This window comes from Triticum dicoccoides, chromosome 7B, assembly GCF_002162155.2.
Source record: "Triticum dicoccoides isolate Atlit2015 ecotype Zavitan chromosome 7B, WEW_v2.0, whole genome shotgun sequence".
NCBI lineage: Eukaryota > Viridiplantae > Streptophyta > Magnoliopsida > Poales > Poaceae > Triticum > Triticum dicoccoides.
This window is the reverse complement of record NC_041393.1, coordinates 470,719,884-470,727,546: the sequence shown is the minus strand read 5'-3', so window position 1 is coordinate 470,727,546 and position 7,663 is coordinate 470,719,884.

Genomic DNA, 7,663 nt, shown 5'->3' with positions numbered 1-7,663 from the left:
CCCCGTCTCGGCCAGCCACCGCATCGCCGCGGCCCTATCTCGCCCGCGCCGCCCCGTTCCTCCCTGCTGACGCCAACCCTGACCGCGCCTGATGCGCGCACGCCTTGTCCCCCCTCTCCTCTCACCGCCGCCAGGGCTTTCTCCGATTGCCGCCGCACCGGCCTAAGCCCGTTTTCCCCTGTGCCTCCTAGGCCGCCGGCGCCGTGGCCGCGCTCACCTCGCGCCCACTGTCGCCGCTCTCGCCAGCCCTCACCGTCCCGCTTCCGGCCGCCCCAGCTACCACCCCTGTCGCCACATCCACCGCGGCTCGCTCCCTTCCATGGCCGGCGTCGTGCCCCGCCGTGGCTGCCGGCAAGACAGCGAGCCCGATTCCAAGCGACCCGGAGCCCGCAGCCCCGTCCATTACCAGTAGCACCCACCCCGGTTTGGCCCTAGGGCCAATGACAGGGGGGCCCGCCCCACATTTTTTTAAAGGAATTAAAAAAAGATATATAAATAATTAATTAATAATAAAAATAATTAATTGATTAACTTAATTAATTCTGATTAAATTAAGTAATTAAGATTAATTAACCTAATGACTAGTTAACCTAATTAACTACTATTAATTAACTAAATAGAGTATGACAGGTGGGACCCACACGTCAGTTGACCAGTCAACACCTCTGTTGACTGCTGACGTCATGATGACGTGAGCATGCACTGTTCTTGATAATGTTGAGTTAAATTAATTAAATAAATTTTAAAAATGATTTAAAACTTTAGAAAATCATATAAAATAAATCGTAGCTCGGATGGAAAAACTTTGTACATGAAAGTTGCTCAGAACAACGAGACGAATTCGGATACGCAGCCCGTTCGTCCGCCACACAACCCTAGCATAGCAAACATGGAACTTTCCCCCTTCGGTCCGTCTGTCCGAAAACGCGAAACACCGGGAATACTTTCCCGGATGTCCGCCCCCCCTCGCCGGTATCACCTACCACTACGTTAGGTCACCCCTAGCACCGCATATTGCCGTGTCTTGCTTTGTGTTGCATTTGATTGCTCTATTATTTATTGTGTTCCCGCTCTGTTACTTCTTTATCGTAGACTTTGAGACCGGTGCCGATGTCCGTGTGTTCGACTACACCGAAGATGACCCCTCCTTCTTGCCAGAGCAACCAGGCAAGCCCCCCCCCCTTGATCACCAGACATCGCCTATTCTCCTCTATACTGCTTGCATTAGAGTAGTGTAGCATGTTACTGCTTTCCGTTAATCCTATTCTGATGCATAGCCTGACATTGTTGCTACATCTGTTGATACCTTACCTGCAATCCTAAATACTTAGTATAGGATGCTAGTTTATCATCTGTGGCCCTACATTCTTGTCGGTCTGCCTTGCTATACTATCGGGCCGTGATCACTTGGGAGGTGATCACCGGTATATACTATACATATATACATACTATAGATGGTGACTAAAGTCGGGTCGGCTCGGTACCCACGAGTGATTCACGGATTGGGGGCTGAAAGGACCTTTGTCCCAACGGCCATCTGTGTGGATCTTTGTGGTGAAGCGATAGGGCAGGTTGAGACCACCTAGACGAGAGGTGGGCCTGGCCCTGGTCGGCGTTCACGGTTGCTTCAAAATAACACGCTTAACGAGATCTTGGTATTTGATCTGAGTCTGGCCACTGGCCTATACGCACTAACCAACTACACGGGAAAGATATGGGCACTCGACATCGTGGTATCAGCCGAAGCCTTCTTGACGTCAGCGATGGAGCGACGCGCGCCGGGTTGGACTACGTAGCGCAACTTCCTTTGTAATGGAGGTTGCTAGGTCTGCTTCCGGCCTCCCTCGCAACGTGCAGGTGTGCAATGGGCGATGGGCCCAGACCCCTGCGTGCATAGGATTTAGATCGGCGTGCTGACCTCTCTGTTGTGCCTAGGTGGGGCTGCGACGTGTTGATCTTCCGAGGCCGGGCATGACCTAGGAAAGTGTGTCCGTCCAAATGGGATCGAGCGTGTTGGGTTATGTGGTGCACCCCCGCAGGGAAGTTTATCTATTCAAATAGCCGTGTCCCTCGGTAAAAGGATGGCCCGGAGTTGTACATTGACCTTATGACAACTAGAACCGGATACTTAATAAAATACACCCAGACAAGTTCCACAGACAACCCGGTGATCGCTTTTCCACAGGGCGACGAGGGGAGGATCGCCCGGGTAGGATTATGCTATGCGTTGCTACTTGGAGGACTTCAATCTACTCTCTTCTACATGCTACAAGACGGAGGCTGCCAGAAGCGTAGTCTTCGATAGGACTAGCTATCCCCCTCTTATTCTGGCATTCTGCAGTTCAGTCCACTGATATGGCCTCCTTACACATATACCCATACATATGTAGTGTAGCTCCTTGCTTGCGAGTACTTTGGATGAGTACTCACGGTTGCTTTGCTCCCTCTCTTCCCCCGTTTTCCTCTTCTTCCCGGATGCCGCAACCAGACTTTGGAGCCCAGGAGCTAGACGCCACCGTCGACGACGACTACTACATTGGAGGTGCCTACTACTACGTGCAGGCTGCTGACGACGACCAGGAGTAGTTAGGAGGATCCCAGGAAGGAGGCTTGCGCCTCTTTCGATCTGTATCCCAGTTTTTGCTAGCCTTCTTAAGGCAAACTTGTTTACTTATGTCTGTACTCAGATATTGTTGCTTCCGCTGACTCGTCTATGATCGAGCACTTGTATTCGAGCCCTCGAGGCCCCTGGCTTGTATTATGATGCTTGTATCAGTTGTTTATGTTTTTAGAGTTGTGTTGTTATATCTTCCCTTGAGTCCCTGATCTTGATCGTACATGTTTGCGTGCATGATTAGTGTATGATTGAATCGGGGGCATCACAAGTTGGTATCAGAGCCGACTGCCTGTAGGAATCCCCCTTCCACACTCCTTGGCCGAAGTCGAGTCTAGATATTGCAAAACTTTTTACTAACATGGCTGTGCGGCCCATGGGCCCACGTCGCCATTGGGCGGTATTAGGATCTTTTACTCCTCGATTTTTACTCCGGGATTCTGAACTCTCTTCTATTCGGGTTAAACAATTTTTACTAAAATCTAACTTTAGGTTCTCGAAAATACTTTCTCCCGGATAGCCCCTTCAGTCCAGATGATCGCCGGCTGCACCAGAAGATTTCGAAGATACTCTCCGAAGTTCTCTCGAGACTTTGTGCCCACTTCTTTTGCAATTCCCTACCACCGATAAATCCTCATGGATAACTTATTACCCTTGCCATTCTTACATTCATCCCTAGCTGCTCTTGTTATTACAAGATGCATCGAATTGTTCTTCGACTTTTAAGAATCTTTTGAGCCATTGCATTGTAGATCTTTGCCACATGAATACCCCCTATGGATAATTCCTCACACTTATCGAGTATCCGTGCTTTCACCATTGTTCATGTGTTCCACGATGGTCTTCGAAATACTATTCGATCCTCCAAAAATCCTTAGTAGCTTATTGCTCTGCAATACTTGTTTGCTTGCATTGTGGATGCTTTCCATATGTCTGGCAATATTCGTTAGTATCCTTAGGCACCGTCATTTTGATCCTATTGATTCAACATGAGTGCGAATGCACACAATCATCATTTGATCCTTTTAAATTATCTTTCCGACTCAAACGTCACTTTAAACATGAGCTTGATCTCGACCAATCAAATTGTTGTCTATTTTACCCCTAAGCTTACTCAACTTATCCATCCTTAATCAGAGCGTTTGCTTCTGATCCTTTGATTTGGTAATCATAATTCCTTTACATGTGAGCTTTAAATTAGTCAGTTGCTTCTATAATCCAATGCCTTCGCATTGTTTCTTCCTCTGGTTGTGTGCCGATACACACATCAGTTTCACTAAGGACCGTCGGATCCTTTGTTGAAATATCATCCGACAGTGTCCTTCGTATACAAAAACCTCGAGAAGTTCTTTCCCTGATACATAATGCCTTAGGTAAATTGTATCCTTTGTTTTTGTCAACCATGCTCTACTATCGAGCTTGTGTTATTTACTATTGAAGCTTGTGGTATATGTTTCCACGATACCCTGACGGGTTGAACCTATGCCTTCCTTAATATGTGTGAACTCGAAAGTTTTCACGAGTCATACTCATCTGGTATTACACCAGGTAAAACTTTCAACACTAATGCCTTTATCAAAGCGAGAAGTGAATGGGAGGTTATACATTGAAGAAGTGGGAGTCGACCTTGAACCTTGCGTTCATGCCCATGGACACGATGTATAACTTATCATGGAAGCTGCTCATAAAAATAGTTACCCCCTTGTTATAAGTTCATCATGTATCCGTGGTTCGATCATTTATGATCGAGGTTTCCGACCATGTTCTCCTTTAATTACCATTTCTCATGCAAGTTTAAGCACTTGTCTTCTGTAGAGTAATACCCCAGTCCAACCTCTACTTTGATTTGTCCTCGAGTATTACCCCCCTGGTATCTCAAGATTATCACGGAACTGCATAACTTCTTATGAGTTCTTCATCAAGTGCCACATTCTCATTGATTCCAATTTTTCACGGGCTCTGAGTTATTTAACACTCAAAGACACCGATAACTAACCCGAGTCCGCATCATGATTAAGCAACTCTTGGTAACCTTCATTACTTACGAGTTTGAACTCAATCACGTCATTCCTAGCCTGTTTGGCTATATCCTTGTCGTGCCGATTTTAACTGTGCTACCTGGTCCTCTTCCCAGAGCATAATTTTTGACGATGAGCTAAGCTTACGTCGATCTTTCCTCATCATATCATTTCGCTTTGGACAGCAAGCTTGCTTTGGAGTTTGTGTCCTAACCGTGGTTCCAATAACCTTTCGCTTCATCATTCGTTTGACTTGATGTCATCATCGATCAATTACATCTTTGTGTAACCTCTCGACAAATGTGTCATGATCATCATCAACCTTATGAGCTCTTCCAGGATATCAATCGGATTCATGATGAGAAATACCATCCTTGCCTCGATGATTTGTGTTATCATCAACCACTTTACTGCCTTCCCTCCAACACAAACTTGTTCGTGTTTTGTGTTATACCCTGAGTTCCTTGCTACCCAACATTGTTCTTCTTTACCTTGGAATATTACCACCTTTTATGTCAAGAATGTCGTGGGAATTTCACCACCACTTAAGAATTCTTGGTATGGTGATACTTCTCACCATCACCATTCTTTCTTGGGTCCTCTTGTTGATTCCAACCAGGGTACCAACAAGTGAGCGGTGCTGTTTGGATTCCGCCCTTCTAGCAACCCTATTGCTTTGAAGTTAATGGTCGGTCGTTCATTCTTAGACTATTGATTATTGAATCACCATTCCAATGTTGGCCGTGCAACCCAGCCCATATTTCGGGTGCACCTTTCAACCATTGTTAAATTGTGTATGTTTTCCTCAAGCATACATCAATATATCATTTTGATCTGACAAATGTTATCTCCTTGTTCACATAATTGTGGAAATCCATCCTTTGGAAATTTTGATGAATTGTCGCTGAGTTCATCAACCACCTCCTTGTCCTCTCCTTGGGTTAATGATGAACTCTTGTTAACGGAAATCACTTCATAGTTCATTTCCCGAGAATCTTACAGTGTCATCCCGTTAATTTGTGTTGCACCTTTCTTCTTAGGCATCCTGAGTCTGAGGTATCCTGACACCAATCAGATCTGAATCTCGGTCAGATATGATGGTTGGAACATGTTTCCAAGAGTTATAACATTGGTCTTTTATGACCCGGTAAGGTGATGTCATTCCTGGCACACCTGGCCGAAGGACCTAGTGTTATAGTTTCCTTTTTGACAAGGTTAACCATTTTTCCATGAGGAAATTGAATGCCTTGTTTAATAAGTTTATCCTGATGGATCCTTTGTGTATCCAAAGTCCGGCCCTTGATTGAAACACCATGTCATTGCTACCTCGAAGCATGACTATGATACCCCGCTCATCAACAAGAACATTGGAGGCGCGATGCTAAATGTTTCTTGGTCAATTATCCAAACACCGTTGTATGGGTAACATCTTGATTAATACTTGCCTCTTATCTGAATGGTTGGGTACTTGCTCTCCTACCCTGATGCCATGTTCTGCTTGTACATGGGAAGGATATACTCCTAATAATTGTGTGTAAACACAATTTTCCTTTCCATTGTTCTGTTTAATCTGATAATCACGTTTTCCTTTCCATTCTTTTGTTTAACCCTTCCTGAATCTGACTTAACTGAGCAGAGATAATTCCCTGCTTAGGTAGGCACCTTGTTGTACCACTCTGTCTATAAGACCCTGTTACTATTGTTGATGACATTTTGGTAACCACCGATGGGTGATAACTTTGCCAATTGGTTCGCCTCATTCAACAAGCAGGAAAATTGCTCTCTTCGTTCCCCGTCCTTGGTATCGACATTGTTCCTAGCATAGCCGACAAGCTATTCATTGACATGCCTCCCTGTCGCGGTTGTGCAAGATGTCACCATCCTTCCTACTTTCAACCCACATGGTGGGCCCATAACCCACAGGTCCACTGGATCGAAACCTGACTCTTCTTTACAACCAGGATTCTAATGTATCCTGTGCACCTGGCTTCGTATGTGATTCACGAGCTAAATGCTATACCATTATTCATTCTGGAATCAAACACCATGTTATTCTCGTTGTTCAAACCCCCATTCCAGCTTCTGTCTAGTCATCGAATGATTGCCTACCCATTTGAAACTTTGGTACCATCGTATATTGCACACAACGAATTCACATAAATACAACTCGTGGGGTACCTTGTGTATTTTCCATTGAGTTCACCGTCAGATGCCCAGCTTTGTGGAGATGCGTTCTTCCGCAGTTTTTCCCCTGGGTCGCGTTCGTAGGACGATGGAGATACCGAAGAAAGGATGACGACTTGATCATGGTGACTTGAAGCAGAGAAATGAAGACATCAATGAAAGGGATCAACCTCTTCGAAAGGGAAGCTAAGACCGAGAAGACTCGTTAGGTCTTTTGCTACCAGCACCCCCCCCCTTACTCCCCCGCTTAAATCTCGGGATGAGATTTCTTGTAGTGGAGGAGAATTGTGACGCCCGGGTAATTAAGCTATAGTAACCCCCTCGTAATGATGCCACGTCACCTCGGTTACTAATGATAAACTCGCGTTGATTAGAAACCAATTCAAATTCAAATTTAAATTCAGCAAACAGTCAAAGTTTTCAAAACATTAAAACAAAAATGTTGGGGTGTTGCCAAATAATGCATAGGTAATTATTGTGGGGAAACCACAATTTTATAAAAGGTGTAAGTGCACTAAAATATTTAAAACAACAGCAAAACATTTAACTAACTACCATTTTCAATTTGATAAAATATTAAACTATTTGTTTTATTGCCAAAAATTTATGGGGAAGTGGCATACTTATTAAAACTAAATTAGGAACCAGTGGTGTAGTTTATAAAACCAAATTCAAAAGGAAACTAAAATAAAAACAATAAAACAAAAATATAAAATAAAACAAAAATAAAATAAAAGGAAAACAACTTTACCCCCCCACCCCCCTCGACGGGGCCTTGGCCCAGTTGGCCGTGTGGCCGAGTGACCTGCCGGCCCACCCGTGGCCTACTTAGGCTACCCCCACTCCC